Below are 25,673 nucleotides of genomic sequence, written 5' to 3' on the forward strand. Positions count from 1 at the left end.
GTTCAGAGTCAGCAGGACATTCCCTACTGTGCAGCCTCAGGGTGAAAGCACTGGCATTAGCGGACCCTGACAAAGCCATCAGAAGCCCTGGTGATGTAGTGGTTGAGAACTTGGCTGCTAACCAAAGGTTCAGCAGTTTGAATCCACCAGCCACTCCTTGAAAACCTTATGGAGAAGTTCTGCTCTGTTCTATCGGGCCACTCTGATTTGGAATTGACTCATAGGCAACAGATTTGGTTTTTTTTTGTTTTTAACAGAGCCATTGATCTTGCTGCTAGATCTGATATGCTTTCCTTTCCTCCATTATTTTTTCCTTCCTTTTTAGTATAAATTTTTTTTTTAACTTCTAAAGTATTAAAGTAATGCATGTTTGGGGCTGTAAAGGAACGTTATTTTGTGCACAGAACTCTCAAAGTTATACTTTGAGATGTGAAAAAGCATTCTGACACAGCAACCCAATTCTAACTTCCTCAGTCCTGAGTATGAACTTACCACTATAACATATCGGTCAGACACAGGTTTCAGAGCCAAATAGCCCTTTCTTTTAACTCTGATGATTCCTCTTATTAGCTGTGTGCAACTTTAAGAGTAGTACTTAGCCTTTCTATGTTTCCTCACCTGTAAATTAAGGATGATAATTGTACCTCCATGGGATGGATGCTCTGAGAATCCAAAAAGATACTTTCTGAAGGACACATAGCCATGGAGCCAACCACATAGTGAATACTTAAGAAACGTTCTTATTAGTTGCCATCAAGTCGATTCCAACTCATGGTGACCCCATGTGTGCAGAGAAGAGCTGCTCCGTAGGGTTTTCAGGACTGTAATCTTTTGGAAACGGATCACCAGGTCTTTCTTCTGAAGTGTCTCTGGGTGGGTTTAAATAGCCAACCTTTCAGTTAGTAGTCCAATGCACTACCATTTGCACTCCCCAGGGGCTACTTTAATAAATGTAGGCTAGTAATTATGCTTAATTATGCTTAAAAATATAAAGGCACCAATTATATGATGTTCTAGAAAGGGAAAACTTCATCAATGATAAAAAGATCAGTGGCTGCCAAGGATTTGGGTGGGAGGGAGGTGAGGGTTGAATAGATGAAGCACAGGGGATTTTTTAGGGCAACAATGGATATATTACACTAGAGATTTGTCAAAACTCATAGAACCTTACAGCATAAAGAATAAAGCTTACTGTATGCAAATTTTAAAAAATTATTGAGGAGGTTAGGGTATCTCAGAACAGAATGCAGAATATAATAAACCTCCAGCCCAGTGCCGTTAAGTCAATTCCAACTCATAGCAACTCTACAGAACAGAGTAGAACTGCCCCATAGAGTTTCCAAGGAGCACCTGGCAGATTTGAACTGCCGACCCTTTGGCTAGCAGCCGTAGCACTTAACCACTATGCCACCATGATAAACCCATTATAAATGTATGACATAAACCTGACTGTATTAAAAATGATGAAATAACCTCATTGAAGGGGATGGGGAAAAGTCACTGACCTAAGTAACTTTGGAAATGAGTGGAGTCTGTAAAACTAAAGGCAAAATAAACTGTACATAAGCACTGTACTATAGTTGATAAAGTTGTTTCCCATGGGGAGTTGAGTTAATTCTGATACTGCTATGTATATATACTGGAATTGAACAATAAGGTAAGTAGATGGCGGAAGGTCAAAGTCAGGTTTCTCATTGTCGGAATAAGAGATTATAGATAAGCAGGGGAAGAAGACAGGTATGATCCTTGCCGTAATGTATTAGAGTCAGAAACATCAGTATGAACTCGTGTTTAGCTTAACCTAGGTACAGAGGGTTACTTACAGAAATATTTATAGGAAGGCATATATACATGGGTGTGTGCATATATATTGGTATATTTATAGATAGATGAGTATCCCTGCTCTATCAGCAGAGAAGACCTAGAAGCGATGAAACCCCGGTAGCAACAAGCACACCTAGCACCCAGATCTTGTTTCCTAATACCATTTTCTGTTTAAAAGAACTAGGGCTCCCTGGAGAAAGGATCAGTTCCAGGACTGAGGCAGAGGGACACAGAAGCAATTTTAAAAGCTCCCAGTGACCAAAACTGGAATGATTTGTACAACAAAATAAAGTAATATTGGATTATAATTCAAAAAGAAAAATAAAACCATGAGTCCATACTGATACAAATAAATGATTGAACCAATAAATAAAAGAGGGAGAATAGACAAGTCTCCCACAAAGAAGAATTCCAAGTAATTTGTGTAGATACTCTCCCTCAAAGAAGCAGACCATAACTCCCACTTTTTAAGTGTGTGCTGTATATAGCGACTTCCTTCCAATGAATATAGTATGAAGGAATGGGGGGAAAAGTAATTTTACAGTGGAGAAACCAGACAAACTTTACCTCATCCAGGTGATCAAGGTCAACATTAACAATGATGTCATGTTGATAGTATGCACCCTTGATATGATGTGATAAAAATAGTACTTTACTTGTGTTGTCTTCCTCCTAAAAACCTACAACCCCAAGCTAATCATAAGAAAAACAATAGAAAAGTCTCACCTGAGGGACATACTACAAACTACCTGACTAGTACTCCTCACAACTGTCAAGGTCATCAAAAACAGACAGTATAAGACAATCTCACAGTCAAGAGGTGTCTAAGGAGACATGACAACTAATTGTAATTTAGTATCCTGGATGGAATCTGCCAATAGAAAAAAAAAATATGTAGAAACTGAGAAATCGGAGCAAAGCACTGGCTTCGGCTAATAATAATGTGTCAAGATTGGTTCAGTAATTATAACAAATGTATCATTCTAATATAAGATGTTAATAATAGGGAAAACTAGGTCCTGGGTATAGAAACTCTATACTATCTTGCAATTTCTCTGTAAACCCAAAACTGTTCTAAAATTAAAAGTTTGTTTGAAAAAAAGTTAGATAGAACTACTTATTAAAACTTAAAAATAATACCACTAGCTAGCAAGAAATGCCTAGCAACTGCTAGAATTTACTGAAACTTAAATGCTTTTAATCACTGCTCAGACTAATCCTGGTCTAATAAATTCTTAGACATAATTCAATTCACATCAAATCTCTTTTTAAAGTTATGCTACTCTATAAGTTGATCTGGTATGTTCAACAGTTTTACATTGACTTCAATTTGCCTACAAGGAAATCTTTTGGATGTGAGTGACTTTTACACTCAACGAGCAGTTCCTGCCTGACACTCTAAATATTCCATTATTTGGCACTCCTTGATTTGAAAAACTATCAAAAAAGTAAGAAGTCAGTCACAAATTACAGCGACTTACTAGTACAACAAATTCACAAATGACTATTTTCCCCAGTCAAAGCCAGATTTCTCATTACTTACGTCTCTTGTTTTTAGCTCTTTGCTTTCTGAAATCAGAGTTTATGTGTTTTTTTAAACTAAATCCTCTTACAGCAAACTTCATCATGCATAATGGATTTTATTTGGCACAACTTTGTTTTAAAACAACGAAGTACAAATCGAAGCTATAATGAGGATAAAAGACATTTAAATAAAAAATAGATTTTAAAACAGCCATATAATTGTTCTCTATGTACTCCCAGAAAACTGGTCTTTCGCGTCATACTTTTGTTACTTTTTCACAAATGCCGTAACAAAATACCACAACCTAGGTGGCTTATAAGAACAAAAATCTATTGTTTCTCAGTTCTGGAGGCTAGTAGTCTAAACTCAGGGTATTGACAGGAATATGCTCTCCTGAAAAGCTCCAGGAGAATATACTTTCTTGTCTCTCCCAGCCTCTTGTAACCACACAAGTTCCTTGCCTTCCATGCAAGAGACTTGGGTTCAATTCTTGTCCAGTGCACCTCAATGGCAGCCACTGTCCGTCTGTCAGTGGAGTCAGTGGAGGCTTACATGTTGCTATGATGCTGAACAGGCTTCAGCAGGGCTTCCAGCCTAAGACTAGGAAGAAAGTCCTAGAGATCTACTTTCAAAAAATCAGTCAGCAAAAACCCTATGGATCACAATAGTCTCATCCTGTTGCACTTGGGGTTCCCATGAGTTGGTGGCTGACTAGATGGAAGCCAACAAGATTGGATTAGGACTCTCCCTCCTCCTGTATGACCTCATGTTAACTTAGCCAATAACATCTTCAAAAACCTTATTTCCAAAGATGATCACGTTCACAAGTACCAGGGGTTACGACTTTGACATAAATGTGGGGAAGACACAGTTCAATTCATAACAACACTATACATAGAAATGTACTCTCCCAACGCAAGTCTTTTGTGAAGATGAAGATGACGCCAGGCAATGAGAAGAAACAGCAGAGATGGGTATCGGATCTCCTCTATCATACGGCGTCTGAAGGAGCTGTTTACTCATGAACTTTCATCCCATCCATCTGCCCTCACCACACTCTGTGGTCTGTGTCACGAATCCCCTAGCAGTGTTCTCAGGCCTTGTTTACCTGGAAGCTCATATAACTAAAATATAAGCATAACTGAGAATTTTATTATTCTTCATAAGGCCCTAAAACACCTAATAACAGGGTACTGAAATTAAAGGGGCAGGTGGAAACACAGATGACAAGACAACAGACTGACACATTTCGCCACATCTAGAGAGCTCAGTGACAGTAAATAGCAGAACTGGGATTCAAAGCCAAGTTATCTAACCCCAAACACAAAGGGCCTTCCCTCAACACCAAATGTCTCTGTGTAGGTGCTGCCCTGAGCCACCTTTAATCTACATTCAGAAGATACGAGCCACAATATTATTCAAGGCGAACGTCCCCTTTTCTTTTCTTTTTTCTTTTCTTTTCTTTGTTGTTGTGGGCTTAAGGAGGTATAAAGTGACGTGGTAACTTGGCAATGGGCTCAGGGCTCCTGCCTCCTCACTATTGAGAAAAAGATTCCTCTGGTGACTGGCAAAGGGCACCAGCCTCAGGATCCAAATTGAAGTTCTGACTTGAAAATTCCTTCCAACCGAAATTGCGCTCCACCAAAATTCTTATAGGATATGTATTCTGAAAGCGATGGAAGAAGAAAGCAGAGCCAATTTATGTACCTTACAGTTCTTTAATATAGTTGGTAGTTCATGAGTCTTACAAAACATTTATGTGCCTGAAAGTTTGGGATCTGTGGTTTTTGTGTCGGATTGGTTACATTGCCTTTTTATAGATTTAAAAGTCAGTTACAGAAGGAAGTTACATATTTTGTGGTACTGAAATTCTCTCAACTGTAACAGTCTTGACAACTGCTATTACAGGTTGTATCAAATGACATATGAACTTGGTAAGTTGAGATAACATATTTTTGAACTTCTGAGTCTTTTGGAGACAAAATGTAAAAACAAGGCTGTATGTGTTTGAGATGCTGAACCCCCATAGAACCATGAGACAACATGGTATAAAAGATAAACAAAGCTGTTTGTATTGTGCCTTGCCTCCAATTTTGGAAACGGACTTGATTCCAGAATCCATCCAGAGAGTCTGGATTAGGTCTGGCCTAGGACATCTGGTTTTACTTTATAGAGGCCTCGAATTTCTGATTGTGGTCCTCACCTTCACTCTATAGTGCCCAAGGAAGACGAGATTATCTCTATAGTCAAATCTCAGGAATCTCTGCCAGGGACAAACTCAGCAATCCATTTAATACCTTAACTCTCATGACCTAACTTTTAGGACCTCACCTAAAATTAATTCTTACATACAAAATGATCTAATTTGGTATCTGAATACAGGACCTTTAAAAGACTCTTCCAAGTAAAATTCACAGGACCGGACTACTCTGGTGTATTCACAACCCTGTCCTCTTCCAGCTTTATCTCTGGTTCAGATTCCACTTTTTTGATGGTTCTAGATTGGCCTACTAAAAGCAGGATTCAAAGTAGAGGCTCAGAAGCATTTCCAATTTTTTTTTTTTTTATTGCATGTTTAAGCTAAAGTGGCATCATTAATTAAGATATTTTGTGCAGTTCCCAACCAGAGTAACTGTATTCGGTTTATCAAAGCACGCCTTTGCTGTTTTAGTGGAACTCTATTAAATACTATAGTCGAAAAACCCTAAACATCTGCTAGCTTTCACCCCACAGATGGCGATAATTTTCGGTGGGCGACATGATCCCCTATTTATTCCCTCCCCATGCTGCAGAACTGATTCCCATACTAATGACTTCGACTGCAAAGACCCGCAAAATTATCATCTTTATCTTTCAATGGAAAACCTCTCAACTTTCAAAGTCATTCTTCTTCTAACACATTGTTTTTTATGTCGTGCTACTATTCAACAAAGTGGTTGTCGGGATGAACAAGTGATTATAAAAACGAACAAGTCTCTCCAAAAGGGGGAAAAATAAAAACTAAAGCTGATATTGAGTCATAAGACCTTTTGTTTTAAGTCTCAAGCTAAAGCAGTCCTATATTATTGACCCCACTGTGGAGAAATACTAAGTAAACCAGGGTTTCTTTCTCTTCTCCTTTTTTTTTTTTAATTTTATCATGTATAGTAAGTTTACAGAAAAAGAGACTCTGTTTTATAGAGCTTGAGAATCTCTGCTTTACCACAGGAAGACATTTGCAGACTGTCAGGTTCTGCACATCCCTGAGTTCATTCATTGCCTGGAAAGTAGTATGAGCTGTTGATTGGCCAGGGGTGTCTGGCTAGGGGGACATACTAGTAAAAAACAACACTTCCTGGATCTGGTAGTGAGTAATGTCCTATATATACTTTTTTCAGCCTCACTCCTTGCTACTTTCCCATTTATCTCCTATTCCCCCACATAAATGCTAGTTACCACGTAAATATTGTAAATATCCTCTGGAGGAAGATATGGTTCTTTAGGGAATCATCTTTCTACCTATTGGTGTCTTTATAAAACTTTAGACTAGTGAAAACTAAGTAAACTAGTGAAAGACAGAGTCAAATCTCCTACAGATGATTGTTACTGAACAGAAATAAGAATATTACCTTAAAATGTAATGATAAAGTTTTAACCCTTTGCAGTTCCTGACCTCAAATGAGATTCTTAATGGAAGGAAAATTTGAAGGTTTCTTTAAGAAGGGGAAATTTTCAAGATATTGTGAATATAATTGTTCGTTTATTGCCCCCAAATTTGAGGTATGTAGCAGAGCTCATTAGTCAACAGTCATTAAATGTTTGTTGAGTACCTACTATGTGCCAGGAACTTTTCTAGGCATTGAGGTTGCAGTGGAAAACAAGGCACTCTCCCTGATCTCAACATAAGTTCTTATATGCTAGAGAAGATACATGAGGGATAAATACATAAACAGACAAATACAGTCATTCCAGGAGCTAAGAAGTGCTATGAAGAAGACAAATTAAGAAATTAAATGAGTGTGACTGAAGGTGGTGCTTTAGTTAGATGGTCTGAAAAGGTCTCTGGTGAGATGACATTCAAATTGAAATCTGTTAAATTCTTACATATATATGACCATTCCTTTATAAACACAGTTCTGAGATTGGTTTTACATAGAGTAAATTTAAAATATATATTTCTGGGTGTGGGCATTGCTTCCATACCTCCCTCTAGGAATCGTTCTTTTGTTCTTTCTTTTTTTCCGACTTCCAATCCAAACTTCCCCTCTTTCTACCCTCTATTTGAGTCACTGTCCTTTTTATCTTTTCTCTCGCCTTCCCCTTTTCCCTTTATATCTTCCATTTTGCTCTTTCTACCTCTCCTCCCATGTCTATTGCTTCCTCTCTGCAACACCTTCCTTGGCTTCTCAGAAAATGGGTCTCTGTGGCACAGTTGTGCCACCTGAGTCTCTGTTCTGACACCAACCTCTTTCTCTCCCTGCCTTAACACACATAATCTTATATTTGCTTCTCTAAAGTAGCTGTGTTGCTTCTCACTTACTTTGGCCTTTGAGTTTTTCTGTGGCCCTTACTAGGAAAAAATTAAGGTATGCAATATCATACCAAGTAAATATCATATAAATATTTGAAAATTTTTAATTATTTTGAAAAATGGAATTAAAATTTTCAACAAGTTTTTAGAGTTTTCAATAAATCTCCTGAATGCATGTGAACTTTAAAACACAGCAAACCTTATGTTTGAAGGAGCGTGTGCTCCATTTGTAGATAAATCCTGACTCTGATCTTCGCAATGCCCGGTTAAAAGGAAGATAAAGGAAGTTACATTTCAGGATTTACATTTAACAGAAATGAATTTCTTTCTCTATTTTTTTGTTTTTAGCTATAATCGCATTGATGTGTCTCAATGATCTTCTCTACAATAATAGTATGCAATTATCTATACTTATTATTAAAGTGATCTTAATAGAACATTTATTAAAATCCAGAAGGCTTAATATATTCATTATGAGACATATTGAAAATACTTATTTTCAGCTACAGCCTTATTAAGAAGCTACTTTTCTTTGGAAAAGAACTCTGTATAGAATTATTTTGTATTAATTTCTTTCTAATGACGTTGAAGTACATTTTATAAATTAATGTATAAAGTAACATACTCTAGTGGGTAATTTCTAAATTTAGTTATGATTTTCTTCAATGGAAGTATATGGTTGAAGTATTCACAAATTCAAGAAATGACTTGTGTTAAGACTGAGTAAAAGTGAGCAAGACTAATATTCTTTTACTAGCGGAATAAACATTTAAACAATGTCAGGTGAGACTAAATGTGAAGCTATTTCATGGCATTACTTTCTCATTTCAGAAACATACTAAATCCTTGCCTGTTTATCTGAAAAAGCAGGGGTAAACCATACAGTAATAAGACATATCCTCACACTTTTTTTTTTTTCACACTTATGAAACTCCTCCATGCTAGAAGATTCTACCATTGCTGACATTTTTCCTAGACCAGTAGTCTTTCCTTTATGTGGTCCTGAAGAGTGTCCCATGTGTTGATGATTTTGGCCTGGTGGAGGTAACTTCTATCTCACAACCTTTTTCTTAAAAAGGAGCATATCTTTGCTTTCTTAATTAAAGAATAGGCAGGTCCGATTTCCAGAAAGCAAAACATTACAGAGAGAAAGCTATAGGAGTGAGGGGACCACTGGTGAGATAAGAGCATCAGTTGAGTCCTTGGGATGGAATGGGAATCTGAGGGGATCATCCACTGGGTATTTCACTCCACGCGAGAACTTCATGGAGTGATTTCAGGACAGAGTGAAGTGCTGAGAAGAAATGACTATTTTCACCATCTCCTCAAGAAAAAAACCTATTAAGTTCTTTCCACTTTACTCTTCTAGCATAGCTTTTCTGTGCCTCCATCTCTTCAGCTTGAAAATGAGCATACTTATAGTATCTACCTCAGGGGATTGTTGTGTAGGTTGAATCCGTTAATTCAGTTGAAGAGTAGTGTCTGAAACATAGCGATCATTCAATTAATGGTAGCTAAAACAATTTTCATTGTTGCTGAACACATATTCTGGAAAAACCAATCTCTAGAAAAGGCTACCATGTTTGCTAAAGTAGAAGGTCAGCAAAAAGGAGATAATCCACCAATAAGGTGGGTTGATACAATAGCTACAACAATAGGTTCAAACATAGAAACGATCATGGAGATGGTGCAGGACAGGGCAAAATTTCATTGTGTTGTACATAAGTCACCAGGAGTCTGAGGCTATTCGATGGCAACTAACACCCACAACAGCATTGTTGTTGGTGTTGTTGTCATTGTTGTGGTTCAGGTATATAATAGTGCCACATGTAGTTATGGTACTTAATAGAACCTGTAAATCTAAAACTACATGTTAGAAACATCCAGGCTTACCATCATTTACTCTAGTTCATTGTAGACACATTTCATATTTAAATACATCTTCATCCACTTTTAACTACCTAGAAAAAGGGTTTATAAGTTTGTAAGTCTAGTTTTATTAAGGAGTCCCTGGGTGGCATAAATCGTTAAGCACTCAACAACTAACTGAAAGGTTGGCAGTTCAAACCCATTCAGCATCACCTCAGAAGAAAGGCCTGGTGATCGCAGCCTTGAACACGCTATGGGGCACAGTTCTACTCTGAGTGGATTCAACAGCAGCTTGTTTGGTTTGGTTTTTTGGTTTCCTCTGGTCTTTCTCAAGTCTGCACACAGCCCCATACATGCACACGGCCTTCTAGATTCCCAAGCCTATGTTGGAGCTTTATTAAACCCCTGTGAACGCCTCAGGCCTCAGTTTTCTCTTTTCAGCTTTTGATTAATTTATTGTTTGCTTCAACTGTTAACCATTGCCTGAGAAAACTGTGATGTTAAAACACTAAAACTCATTTCTGTAAATGTTTTTGACCAATGCCCCCTGGGGAGATGATTTTAGCACTGAATAAGCTTGAGTCAGTTCAAATAAAGGCATACCTTTCCAGTTTGGCCTTCCAGGGTATCACTAGACAGATCAAATAATGTCAATTCTTTGGAAGTGAAGCTTCCAAAGAACTCTACCTCTTTTCTGCTCCCTCTGGTACTGAGAATTCAGGCTCTTTTTTCCCAAGACTGCCACTGAGCTAGGGAGTATGGGATGGGACTAGGGTAAATTAAAACACCATAAAGCTTCCTATTACCAACATTCAGCAGCTTTTCTTTAATAAATAAATTCTCCCTGAGTTGCTAGATGCCTTTGATTAATTTCTAGATTTCTGGGGAAAAAAAAAAATTTTTTTTTCTCTCTTGCCAGAGTTTTTTTTTTCTGTTGCTGCTTTTATGGGGGAGGAAATTTTCAGGTACCAGTTCCATTGACATCATTATCAGTAGTAAATTATTTTTTCCAAAATTGAACTACTATAGCCATTTCACCAGTGTTGGCACTAATTTATGACAACTCTATCTTGCACACTAACAGAGGAAAAGAGAAATAAGTCAATTTTATTTTTAAAATAAATATATCAGGCAATTCAACTATGCAACGTGACTTGAGGTAATGACATTGAAATATCTTCTGCAAATATGAAGAACAATTAAATACGAGCATACATTTACTTGAGTGACTGCTTAGGAGAAACACTATTCAACAGCAGTTCCAAGATCTAAAAGAATAAATCACATTTTTTTAAATTAGGACAATAAATTAGAAGATGCAACCAATAAATTAAGAGTATTTCTACTGCAAAAAAAAAAAAAGAAAGAAACGAACCTCATCAAAATGAAAGCAAAGTCTCCTTGTTAGAAACAGGCTACATAAGAATATTAAACTCACTTTGTATTTAACCTCTCATTGAGGATGATTGATGATAGGAGATGAATTTTTTTTTTTTTGTGACTGTACTTTTATTTGCTGACACTACAAGAAACCAAATCCCTACTACACGAAGAATGAATTCATAATGGAAAAGCACAGAAGCATCTAAATTTGACTGTACACTGTACAAAGACAAAAACAAACTCAAAAGTTGCTGTAGGTGGGGGGAACTTGGTTTGCTAATCACAGTATTGGTATCCTTGCATTTTCTTACACTTAGGGTAATCTTAGGTTTAAATTTAATATTCTTTCACTGAAATGAGTTTTATTTTGTTTAATTTTTTTTTCACATTTGGAAACCCTGATGGCGTAGTGATCAAGCGCTACAGCTGCTAACCAAGAGGTCAGCAGTTCAAATCCACCAGGCGCTCCTTGGAAACTCTATGGGGCAGTTCTACTCTGTGGTATAGGGTCGCAGTGAGTTGGAACCAACCTGACTCAACCACAATGGGTTTGGTTTTTTGGTTTTCACATTTATTCTCATGGCAATCGATGGGGTAGATGAGATAAATACCTGGGGAGAAACAGAATTCTAAACTAAATGATAAAGTATGTCTTAAAATTACATGGACTAAGTTCTCCTTCAGCTGAATCATTCAGAATTTAAAAGGCCACTTTAATTTAGTAACTTTTGGGGTATATACAACAAAGACATTTAGTTAATGATTGTGCATAATTATAAAGGGCAATTTAGAAGTTTATACAGTGCCAAGCCCTTCCTAAAAAGTCTTTATAATCCCCTAGATTATATGTAGAGAACTATCATACTCTAAATTGTACCACATGGCTTTAAAAAGATGTGTCTCCTCTAAGGTTTGACTGTCTATCAGGGCAGGTGGATTAATCCTTAACCTATCACTTATCCAATTCCCTATTGCAATTAAAGTAATTTTTATACAGATGAACACTTTATTGTCCTCTAAGGTCGCTATGAGTTGGAATCGACTCGACGGCACTGGTTTTGGTTTGGTTTGGTTATCAGTTTTATGTGTTTTAACCTTAAATTTTTAATTACATAATATGCTCCTTAAGTGCTTAAATTTTTGTATCACCCTCTCCTCACCTCTCCCCTCTTCTTCTTTCCTAGTGGAGTCTACCTCTCTTCATTCCATTTTATTCCAGCCTTCTGCTGGGCAACAAATCTCTCAACTCTTTCCTCTACTGTAACAACTTATTAATTGAAAGAAAATTTTCAACTTTGCACTGGCATTGACCTGTCTAAATATAATTCCAAGACTTCCTAGTAACTTATTTCTCGTGTTTTAAAAACTCATTGTCCATTCAGTATTATGTCTGTTGAGGGTTATTTCATTTGTGTTCTCCACTCCTTATTATCTATTCACTCTACAACTCACTGATACATGGGTTCCATCCCAAGTATTCCACAGTAACTTTTCAGACTTTATTTTACTTGAAACAGATGACCACTCTTGCCTTTGGCTTCTTGAACTCCTCATCCACTTGATTTTTCTGTGCTTCTCTAGGCCAGGCTCCTCAGCTGCTTCTTTAGACTCACCTTGTATCCTCATTCCTCAACTCCTGGCTTTCCTCCTACGTCTCCCAGTGATTCTCCTCTTTTCAATGTATACACTGTATACAGCCATCCTGAGCAAGTTCATCCACTCTCATGGCTACAACTGCCATGTCTAAACAGTCTTCGGCCAAGAATTTTCTGGAGAGCTTCACATCTCCATACCCAATTGCCTTCTTAATATCTCAATTTGAATGTCTGTAAGGACCCAAAATGTAATACATCTCAAATTGAACTTATCAATATTCCCAAAATATCTGCTACTCCTCCTGTATTCTATATCCCGATGACTGGTGCCACAGCAGTAGCAGATGCAGTTGGATGCCTATCCAGAATCCATCCTCACCCTTTACTAATGAAAACTCAGCTTTTTTCAGGTTTCCACCCTCCTCCGTGAGAACCCTGAGCTCTACCCCTGGTGTGTCCTGGTTGGTTGAAAGTTGCTATTGTTAGGTGCTGTTCAGTTGGTTCCAACTCATAGGGACCCTATGTACAGCAGAACAAAATGCTGCCAAGTCTTGTGCCATCCTCACAATCACTGTTATGTTTCAGCCTATTGTTGCAGCCACTGGGTCAATCCATCTTATCAAGGGTCTTCCTCTCTTTCACTGACCTTCTCTATCTTACCAAGCATGATGTCCTTCTCATGGGACTGGTTCCTCTTGATAATATGTCCATAGTACATGAGGCAAAGCCTGCCATCCTTGCTTCCAAGGAGTACTCTGGCTGTATTTCTTCCAAAACAGTCCTGTTCATTCTTCTGGCGGTCCATGGTAAGTTCAATATTCTTCACCAACACCATAATTCAAAAGCATCAATTTTTCCGTCTTCCTTATTCATTGTCCTGCTTTTGCATGCATATGAAGCAATTGAAAATATCATGGCTTGGGTCATGCACACTTTAGTTCTCAAAGTGACACCTTTACTTTTCAACACTTTTAAAGAGATCTTTTGCAACAGATTTGGCCAGTGCAACATGTCATTTGATTTCTTGACTGCTGCTTCCATGGATGTTGATTGTGGATACAGGTAAAATGAGATCCTTGACAACTTCAATATTTTTTCTGTATATCATGATGTTGTTTATTGGTCCAGTTGCGAAGATTTTTGTTTTCTTTATGTTGAGGCGTAATCCATACTGAAGACTGTAGTCTTTGATCTCCATCAGTAAATGCTTCATGCCCTCTTCGCTTTCAACAGGCAAGGTTGTGTCATCTGCATATCACAGTACCTTATACCAATAAAGGTAGAATCATTTCCCTTCCCAGTAAGTGGGTTTGCATGGGGATGTGATACAATTCTGGCCACTGAGACATGAGAAGTCTGCTAGGACACTTCTTGGAAAAGGGTCTTTATTCTTCATAGAAGATACAGAGAAACTGCCCTTTGTGTTCTTGAGCGTTATTGAACCTGGATTGATGCCTGTAACTACCACAGGCATCTTGTGTCTTCGTGGGAGCTTGTCTAAGAACACACACAAGCTACAGTGGAAGATAGAGTCCAGAGAATGGCAGAGACACAGACCTAGAATCTCATTCCTCAGGCTGCTTTTCTTTTGAATGACTGTTCAAATCAGTAGTTCTATGTTGTTGTTGTTAAGTGCTGTCGAGTCAGTTCCGACTCATAGTGACACTATGCACAACAGAACGAAACACCACCCAGTCCTGCACCATCCTTACAATCGTTATTATGCTTGAGCTCATTGTTGCAGCCACGGTGTCAATCCACCTCATTGAGGGTCTTCCTCTTTTCCGCTGACCCTGTACTCTGCCAAGCATGATGTCCTTCTCCAGGGACTGATCCCTCCTGACAACATGTCCAAAGTGTGTAAGATGCAGTCTCGCCATCCTTGCCTCTAAGGAACATTCTGGCCGCACTTCTTCCAAGACAGATTTGTTCGTTCTTTTGGCAGTCCACACTATATTCAATATTCTTCACCAGCACCACAATTCAAAGGCGTCAACTCTTCTCCAGTATTCCTTATTCATTGTCCAGCTTTCACATGCATATGATGTGATTGAAAATACCATGGCTTGGGTGAGGCCCACTTTAGTCTTCAGGGTGACATCTTGGCTCTTCAATACTTTGAAGAGGTCCTTTGCAGCAGATTTGCCCAATGCAATGCATCTTTTGATTTCTTGACTGCTGCTCCCATGGCTGTTGATTGTGGATCCAAGTAAAATGAAATCCTTGGCAATCTCAATCTTTTCTCCTTTTATCATGATGTTGCTCATTGGTCCAGTTGTGAGAATTTTTGTTTTCTTTATGTTGAGGTGTAATCCACACTGAAGGCTGTGGTCTTTGATCTTCATTAGTAAGTGCTTCAAATCCTTTTCAGTTTCAGCAAGGAAGGTTGTGTCATCTGCATAAGGCAAGTTGTTAATGAGTCTTCCTCCAATCCTGATGCCCCATTGTTCTTCATATAGTCCAGCTTCCTCTATTATTTGTTCAGCATACAGATTAGATAGGTATGGTGAAAATATACAACCCTGACTCACACCTCTCCTGACTTTAAACTGCTCAATATCCCCTTGTTCTGTCTGAACAACTGCCTCCTGATCTATGTAAAGGCTCCTCATGAGCACAAATAAGTGTTCTGGAATTCCCATTCTTCGCTATGTTATCCATAATTTGTTATGATCCACACAGTCGAATGCCTTTGCATAGTCAATAAAACACAGGTAAACATCCTTCTGGTGTTCTCTGCTTTCAGCCAGCATCCATCTCACATCAGCAATGATATCCCTGGTTCCACTCCCTCTTCTGAAACTGGCCTGAATTTCTGGCAGTTCCCTGTCGATATACTGCTGCAGCCATCTTTGAATGATCTTCAGCAAAATTTTGCTTGCATGTGATATTAATGATATTGTTCTATAATTTCCACATTCGGTTGGATCATCTTTCTTGGGGATAGGCATCAATACGGATCTCTTCCAGTCAATTGGCCTGGAAGCCGTCTTCCATATTTCTTGCATAGACGAGTGAGCACCTCCAGCACTGCATCTGTTTGTTGAAACATCTCAGTTGATATTCCATCAATTCCTTGATCCTTGTTTTTCGCCAATTCTTTTAGTGCAGCTTGGACTTCTTCCTTCAGTACCATCAGTTCCTGATCATATCCTACCTCTTGAAATGGCTGAACGTTGACTACTTCTTTTTGGTATAATGACTCTGTGTATTCTTTCCATCTTCTTTTGATGCTTCCTGTGTCATTTAATATTTTCCCCATAGAATTCTTCACTATTGCAACTCGAGGCTGAATTTTTTCTTCAGTTCTTTCAGCTTGAGAAATGCCGAGCATGTTCTTCCCCTTTGATTTTCTATCTCCAGCTCTTCACACATATCATTATAAAAAGACTTTACTTTGTCTTCTTGTACCACCCTTTGAAATCTTCTGTTCAGTTCTTTTACTGCATCAATTCTTCTTTTTGCTTTAGCTGCTTGACATTCAAGAGCAAATTTTGGAGTCTCCCCTGACATCCATCTTGGTCTTTTCTTTCTTTCCTGTCTTTTCAGTGACCTCTTGCATTCTTCATGTACGATATCCTTGATGTCATTCCACAACTCGTCTGGTCTTCGGTCACTAGTCTTCAATGCATCAAATCTATTCTTCAGATGGTCTCTAAATTCAGGTGGAATGTACTGAAGGTCATATTTTGGCTCTCGTGGACTTGGTCTGATTTTCTCCAATTTCAGCTTGAACTTGCATATGAGCAATTGATGATTTGTTCCACAGTCGGCCCCTAGCCTTGTTTTGACTCATGATATTGAGCTTTTCTATCATCTCTTTCCACAGATGTAGTTGATTTGATTCCTGTGTGTTCCATCTGGCGAGGTCCATGTGTATAGTTGCCGTTTATGCTGGTGAGAGAAGGTGTTTTTAATGAAGAAGTTGTTGGTCTTGCAAAATTAATTTGATCTCCGGCATTGTTTCTATCACCAAGGCCATACTTTCCAACTACTGATCCTTCTTCTTTGTTTCCAACTTTTGCATTCCAATCACCAGTAATTATCAATGCATCTTGATTGCATGTTCGATCAATTTCAGACTGTAGCAGCTGATAAAAATCTTCAATTTCTTCATCTTTTGTCTTAGTGGTTGTGCATAAATTTGAATAATAGTCGTATTAGCTGGTCTTCCTTGTAGGTGTATGGATATTATCCTATCACTGACAGCATTGTACTTCAGGATAGATCTTGAAGTGTTCTTTTTGATGATGATTGTCCCGTTCGACATGGCCAGTACCAGTCCGTTTCAGCTCACTAATCCTAGGATATTAATGTTTATGTGTTCCATTTCATTTTTGATGATTTCCAATTTTCCTAGATTCATACTTCCTATGTTTCAAGTTCTGATTTTTAATGGATGTTTGCAGCTATTTCTTCTTATTTTTAGCCATGCCTCGTCAGCAAATGAAGGTTCTGAAAGCTTTACTCCAGCCACATCTTTAAGGTCAACTTGACTCTGAGGAGGCAACTCTTCCCCAGTCGTCTTTTCAGTGCCTTTCAACCTGGGCGGCTCTTCTTCTGGCACTATATCAGACAGTGTTCCACTGCTATTCATAAGGTTTTTACTGGCTAATGCTTTTCAGAAGTAGACTGCCAGGTCCTTCTTCTTAGTCTGTCTTAGTCTGGAAGCTCAGCTGAAACCTGTCCTCCATGCGTGACCTTGCTGGTATCTGAATACCAGTGGTACAGCTTCCAGCATCACAGCAACAAGCAAGCCCCTACAGGAGGACAAACTGACAGACACATGGGGGGATTATGCTTAGTTATCTGAAATTAACATTTCTGTTTAGATTTTTTTTTTCTTCAGGGAAGCCTTTTCCAATACGGGCTTGAGATCCCTCATATGAGGTCTCAGAACTCTCTTTACTGCCCCTAAAATAGCATTTATTTTATTGCATTGAAGAATGATTACCTCACTACTTGTCAGTATATTCTGTGAGATCAGAGACCATGTCTAACTCATCCACCATATAAGTCCTGGCTCCTTTGTATGTCTGGCACCACATTGTCATTATCATCATAAAAATCATCCCCATCATCATCATTATCATCGTCATCATCTCAACATCATGTTATCATCATCACTTAGCAAAACATGAACTGAACTAAAAATCTTACATAGAATATTGTACTTAATGCTTTATCTTAGTTTGCCATGAAGCAATTGAGGTTCAGAAAGATCAAGTGTGTTGTTCAAGGGATCAGCTAGTAAGAGAGCAAGCAGGACTTGAACTTAGGTTGTGTAACTGTAGAGCTCAGTCTCCACTCCTCCTTCTGGTAACAGTATTACAGTACATGAAGATCCTCTAGAAAACTATTCCCTCCCCACCATTTCCGCACCTTCCCTCTCCTGAGATTTCACTTCTCATATTACCTCAGCTTTAATATACCTGTGGCAATACATTCAGTGGCCTGTGGGAACAGATTTAATCGCAGTTTGCCAGAGAGGTGCAAACCCTGTTGCTGGTCTCATTCCTAGCTCCACCAGGCATCTCCAATCCCCTTCCCTAGGGAATGACTGCCACGTAACCATTTCCACTACACAGGTAAGAAGAAGCAAACATTAGAAAGCAAAGAGTTATTCTTTCTAAATATTGATGTAGGCCTGCCACAATCAAAATTTGGAAAACACTGGATTCTAAGAGAAAACTAAATGTGAATGTGTTCATTAAGTTCGATAAATGAATAAGAATCAAAGAAAAGCAAAAACTGTATAGATTCTGAAATGAGAAATGCTACTGTTCATAAAATGTAAGCTACCTCCCCAGGCCACTCCCGGCTGTCACACATTCCTCTCTTGCTGCTCTAGTTCCTGCCCCGTCTGTCTCCTTAACACCTGACACATTCTGTGGACTCCTGAGGACAGTGACCGTTTTTCATCCCTGGATGCCCAGCATGAAGCATAGCGCCTGACACAATGAGAAACCAAACCAAACTCATTACCTGACACAACAGAGGTGCTCAACACAAACATAATAATAAAATAAAGAGGGGGAAGGGGATGAGGGCAGTTATACATATAATCCAATGAAGGAAAAAATATATATCCATCAAAAGTTTTCACCTCTTAGCAAGAGAGTTTAAAAAGAAATCTGGTTGCATAATTTTAAATCTGGGCTTTAATCAGTTTTACCAGATGCTATTGTTACTATTTCAGAACTAAAATGGAAGGATAAATTCTCCTCTAATCTGTCACCCTCAATTTTCTGAGGCAGAGAGATTTAAATAAACTGTCACCCTACCCCCTATTCCACACAAATTTCACCTCTTACCTTGGAGGTCCTACATGGTGAAAACAGTTAAGTGCTTGACTATCAGTTGAAATGTTGGCGATTTGAACCAACCCAGAGGCACATCTGAAGACAGTCCAGTCTACCTGCATTTGAAAGGTCACAGCCTTTGAAAACCCTATGGAACATAGTTCTACTCTGAGACACAGGAGGTTGCCGTGAGTCGGAATTAATGCAATGCCAACTAATAAGAGCAACAACCAGAGAGTAGCCTGCCCTGTGCCTCAATCAACTTTCTTCACTCTGGGGCAGCCTGTCTTTGGCCTCCCATTTTATAGACAAGCAGGCATCTTAATACCACTCAGTATTTTCTAGTGCCAAGGCAACAAGCCACCTGGTACCCTGTAGCAAAGGAAAGGGTCAAGGTGAAGACAGACTCCAGGACTGCCTACCATCACTTACTCTCACCTCTTGCCTGGCAGTGACTGCCTAGGAGAATCAACATGTAGATGCCTGACAGTCTGCTGAGGAATCTATTCTCCAAACGGACTAATTCCCCTCCCCCCGCCAACACTGTAATACTGTAATGAGTAGACTCATAGTCTCAAAATGAAAACTTCCCAAGAAAAGAACATCCTGAAGATTGTTTGAACTATAGGACTGAAATTCTTGTTAATGCGTGGTGATTCAACCCTGTTTGTTCATTGCAAATATAAACAGGGCTGATTTTTAAGGGTGTGCCTGATCAAACATATTGTGTCCACCCTCTATATTAAGACTACCACCTGGTTAGAAGCTGCAGTTGATTTGTGCTGAGTGTTTTGTGTTTACATAGAGTAGAAAGCAAGGAAGACATAGTTAAATAAGCTTGACAGATGTCAGATCATGCACGTCCTTGTGTGTCCTGCATTTCGGCTCTAAATTACATTATTGAGACAACCGGCAAAACTTGAGTGGGGTCTGAAGACTAGAGAACAGTAATATATCATTGAAAATGTCCTGATTTTGATGGCGTATCTGTGGTTACATTGGGTACCTACCATGTACAAAGCCCTGTGAGATACAGAAGGGACTTGTGTAATGTGGAAACCTATCACAGAAGGAAAACTCAAATATTTTTTACTAAAACAGGCAATAGAAATGTGGTAAAACTGCACCCCGTCAAAGGCAGAAAACTTTAGAGACCTGGAAAAACAAGATAGCCCTATCAAGTTCCAGCTCTCACAGAATTACAAGAATTACTCCAGCCCTCAGGTTGCTTACAGTGTAACACGGAAGATATTTTTTAAAAAACAGTTGCCATTGAGTCGACTCTGTGAACCCATGTGTGTCAGAGTAGGACTGTGCTCCATAGGGTTTTCGATGACTGGTTTTTTGGAAGTGCATCTCCAATCCATTCTTCTGAGACACATCTGGGTGGACTCAAATGTCCAACCTTTCAGTTAGCAGCTGAGCACATTAACTGTTGGCAGCACGTATAAAGGATGATGAAAAACACAAAGCATGATGTCATAAGGCCAATATGGAACAAGAATCTGTGGTTCTGAATATTTTTTTCACCAGTGACATTGATCTTAACACTTACTCTCAAAGGCTTACTGAAGTTCCAAGCCAAGTAACTCTGAGCTGGATGTAATTCCATTTCTTTCCCCTCTATTGAATGGACACTGGAATGAGCAGGGTAATGTTATTCTAGTATAACTTTTCAATTTATTCTATTTTAAAAAATAAATGACTCACTATCTTAGGCACATCATCTCTACTTAATCCATCTCTGAAACAGTCCATTAATTATATCTACCCATATAACCGAAGTTAATACATTTTGAATAGGGTTCATTATTAAGTGAGACAAGTTATGTCATCGCCCCTCCATTGTCCCCCATTAAGAAATAATTTCTGCCTCCTCTATTCAAAACAGCAACAATAACAAACGTTGCTGGTGCAATAATTTGAAAATATGAATATCTGCCACTTTTTCAGTGGCTGTTTCCATGTGTATCAATAGCACTGTGCTAATAAATTCAGGGACAGAGCTCAAGTTCAATATTCATTTTTCCACACTTAGAAGTATACTAGGTGGTAAGAGGAAAACAGTCCCTCAAGACACTTATATTCTATTGAAAGTACGTAACTACTTGTTGTGCCAATTTGAGGCAACAATAACATGTCTCCCTCATGGGAGGAGCATATTAGATAGTATGTAAAAGGAGTTTGAAGGACTACAATATGCAATTTTTTTTTTTTTTTAATGCCATGAGTTGCAATACCAAAGGATTCTACTAGGAAAATATTAAAGGACTCAAGAAGCATCAAACGAAGGTGAAAGGAATACACAGAGTCCCTATACCAAAAAGAATTGGCCAACAGTCAACCATTTCAGGAGGTACCATATGAGCAGGAGCCAATAATACCGAAGGAAGAAGTTAAAACTGCACTGAAGGCACTGGTGAAAAACAAGGCTCCAGGAATTGACGGAATGCCAATTGGGATATTTTAACAAACAGATGCAACACTGGAAGTACTCATTTTTCTCTGTCAAGAAATTTGGAAGACAGCTACCTGGCCAACCGACCGGAAGAGATCTGTATTTATGCCTATTCTCAAGAAAGGTGGTTCCACGGAATGCAGAAATTATCAAATAATATCATTAATATAACACTCAAGTAATATTTTGCTGAAGATCATTCAAAAGCAGTTGCAGCTGCGTATTGACAGGGAACTCAAGCTAGATTCGGAAGGGGACACAGACCCAGGGATATCATTGCTGAGGTCAGATGGATCCTGGCTGAAAGCAGAGAATACCAGAAAGATGTTTACCTGTGTTTTATTGACTATGCAAAGGCATTCGGCTGTATGGAGCATAAGAAATTGTGGATAACATTGCAAAGACTGGGAATTCCAGAACACTTAATTGTGCTCACGAGGCATGAGGTACATAGATCAAGAGACTCTTGTTTGAACAGAACAAGGGGATACTACATGGCTTAAAGTCAGGAAAGGTGTGTGTCAGGGCTGCCAGCAACACAGGAACATGCAAGCCACCAAGTATGACAAACAGAGGCATGGTATCCGTCAAAACTGGGCCAATAAGCAACATCATGATAAACAGAGAAAAGATTGAAGTAGTCAAGGATTTCATTTTACTTGAATCTACAGTCAAGTCCCATGGAAGTAGCAGTCAAGAATTCAAATGATATTGCTTTGAGAAAATCTGCTGCAAAAGACCTCTTTAAATTGTTAAAAAACAAAGATGTCACTTTGAGGACTAATGTGCACCTGACCCAAGCATTATCATTTTCGGTCACCTCATATGCATTTGAAAGTTGTATAATGAGTAAGGAAGACATAAGAAGGAATAATGCCTTTGAATTATGATGTTGATAACCAATATTGAATATAGCATGAACTGCCAGAATGAACAAGTCTGTCTTGGAAGAAGTACAGACAGAATGCTCCTTGGAAGCAAGGATAGTAAGACTTCGTCAAATGTACTTCGGACATATTATCAGGAAGGACCAGCCCCTGAAAAGGACATCAAGCATGGCAAGGTAGAGGGGTCAGCAAAGAAGAAGAAGACCCTCAACAAGATGGATTGTAACAGTGGGCTCAAATGTAACAATGATCGTGAGGATGGCACTGGACTGGGAATGTTTCTGTTGTACACGGGGTTGCTATGAGTTGGAAGCGACTAGACAGCACCTAACAATAACAATAACATGATAAGAAAATAAACACAAATTGAAGTTCAAACTGTTCTCTGGATAATTTGATGAATTATTTCTTAAAACCATTTAGAAACAAGGGAAGATATAACCAAAAGACTAACTGGCTGACTAACAGACTACATGATCAATTTAGGAAGTCTAATTGGATAATTTGGAGTCCTGGTGGCGCAATGGTTAAGAGTTTGGCTGCTAACTAAAAGGTCAGCAGTTCGAATCTATCAGCTGTGCCTCGGAAACCCTACGGGCAGTTCTACTCTGTGCTATAGGGCTGCTATGACTTGCTATCAACTCAATGGCAAAAAGTTTTTTTTTTTTTGTAACTGGATAATTTAGGCTCAAAGTGGATATGAGGAGGTAGACTCAAAATTTATTTTTTCTATGCATGGAGCTGAGATTATACATGTCAGTCATGTCATTGAACTAAGTCATGAGAGGACAAAGTCCTTAATCAGTTGTATCGGACTGTGTTCACACTACATGCCGTAGCCATTAAGCTTAATGGATTACATTTCGATGCATTTTTCTTTTATTTTATCAGTAATCTTCGAATACACTATGAGAAAACCACCCTGTTACCCTTTGTTCACCATTATCAGTATTTCCAATACGATATTTATATTCTCTGTGCTACCCATTGTAACTTATTTCCAAAAAATTAAATTAAAGGGTTAAAAAAAAAACTTAGACTTTTTTTGGGGTGGGGGGCTGTTTTGTTTTCTTTCAAGTGCTGGAAACCAGTTTGTCGAAGTAGTACATTTTGGGTAGGTTTTATAAAAACATTTGTTTTCTTTCATATTTTCCTTGCAGCCTGGCCAAGAAAATTTCTAAATAAGCAACCAAGTCACATTATAAGTCATTTGATTACTGGTATAGCTGGCACGTACAGCAATGAAAATGCAATTTTAAAAAACTAAATGCTGAGCTGGTAGCACCAAGACAGGAGGCAAATATGGGTAAATACAAATCCTCTGATTTTGCTCTAAAGAGGCTATTTGTCTTATTTATTTCTGGCTTCTAGCACAGTATCTGACCAAAGTAGCCACTCAATAAATATTTGTTTAATATATTCTGGTAAAATAAATAGGAATTTTCAGAGCAAATAGCTAGAACTGAGCGAGAGTTGACAAAAGCTTTCTCTTGTGTTTATACTTTTCTAAAAGCCAGAGATGGTTTCTGTCTAGCTAATTCACACCAGCAAGTCCCTCATGGCAAATTTTCACATAACTACGTTTCTTTACACTGTGGTATGGAGAAGTCCTCTGCTCACAGTAGTTAGACAGCATTTCGATGAGACAGACCACAGCTTTTTGAAAGGGGTATGAAGTAACCTGAGTCCTGCACAACAGGCTTTGACCCCCAAACCGCACTGTACACAACTGCTTCTTACAACAAGGTTCCCAGTGATGAACATTTTCCAAAGGAGAGTAAATTAAGCATGTAACCATCTTGCAAAGAGGGTTGCTGTTATATTCTAGTAGTGTTTATGTAACAGACATCTTATTCTCCAACTCTTCACCACAAGCACTGAAAAATGCAACCTTCATGTCTCTTTTTCTAGAGAAAATTTAAAGTTGGAGCTGAGAGCCCATACCGATTATGGAGCTGATTTATCTCATGACGCTTCGTCAGTTCTTCCATTTTCTTCCCATCTTCCCCAAAAGTGTTATAAACCAAGAATAATTTTCAGTTTGAACACGATTATAAATTTGGAGGACGGGGTAGAGAGAAATGATAAATCTGAATTAAAATTAAAATACATACCCAAGGCCTGGAAAGCATTACACGTCTGTTTTTAATTTGTTTAAGTGGATGAGTAGTATGTGCTGAGGGCAGGAAGGAAACATGGTAAGAAATGTAATAATGACCCAGTTACAACCAGAACATGGAGAAACCAGAAGCCTTTGGCCAGGCAGGTATGGACAAAAACCACCCAGAGGAAGGCATGGTCCAGACTTTGAAAATTCTGGTGTAAGAAGAAAAGGGTTCAAACACAGTTGAGACAGATCAAAGATGATAGGTCTGAGAGACGGGAATGTGAGGAGTGTGTGAAAGATAATGAAATGGCCGACTGTGAGAAAACAGAGTGAAAAAGTAGAGGAAAATTAAAGGTTCAATATTTCCATTCCAAAGAGAAAATCCTGGAATCAAAAACAAGGGTCCTAACTACTACTAGCCTGGTGATGGCCCAAAGGCCTCCCCATTTTATCTTTGAATTCCCAAGGGCTTACTTTCTCATGAGGAGCATCCAGGTGGTGCAATTGGTTAAGTGCTCAACTAGTTTGAACTCAGAGGCACTGGGGATCTGCTTCTGAAAGGTCGCAGCCCCGAAAACTCGACAGAGCAGTTCTACTTTACAACACATCATGTCTCCATGAATCAGAATCGACTCATTGGCTACTGTTTTGGGTTTTTCTTTTCAACCTTCTCAAGGGAGTCCCTGGGTGGTGAAAACATAATTTTCTCAGCTGCTAACTGAAAGGTTGGCAGTTCAATCTACCCAGAACACCTTAAAAGAAAGCCCTGGCAATCTATTTCCAAATATAAGTCATTAAAAGCCCTATGGAGCACAGTTCTACTCTGACACACATGTTGTCACCATGAGTCAGAGTCAACTCAACGACAACTGGTTTACCTTCTCATGACTTTTTGTCCCCAGCCCCTACATCTACTCACGCTGTGTTTATTTCACCCCATGCCAACCTAAACAGGAACCCTCAGCATCTTCACCAGTTTTCACAAAAATAACACTCACACCAAACATTTCTGGGCTTAGTAGATTTTACTGATGATCTTATACAAGTAAAATGGAGAAACAGAAATCCTCACCATAACACATTCTGCCACCTTTCTGGCCTCTTCCCAACTCTTCTTTTTTCTTTCCTTTCGAGTGCCAAATAGCAAAATCCATTCTCCTGCCTCAGAGGAACTTACCAATGCCACTGAAATCTTTGCACAAATGACAGTTAA

This window comes from Elephas maximus, chromosome 1 (assembly GCF_024166365.1).
Source record: "Elephas maximus indicus isolate mEleMax1 chromosome 1, mEleMax1 primary haplotype, whole genome shotgun sequence".
In the NCBI taxonomy this organism is placed as follows: Eukaryota; Metazoa; Chordata; class Mammalia; order Proboscidea; family Elephantidae; genus Elephas; species Elephas maximus.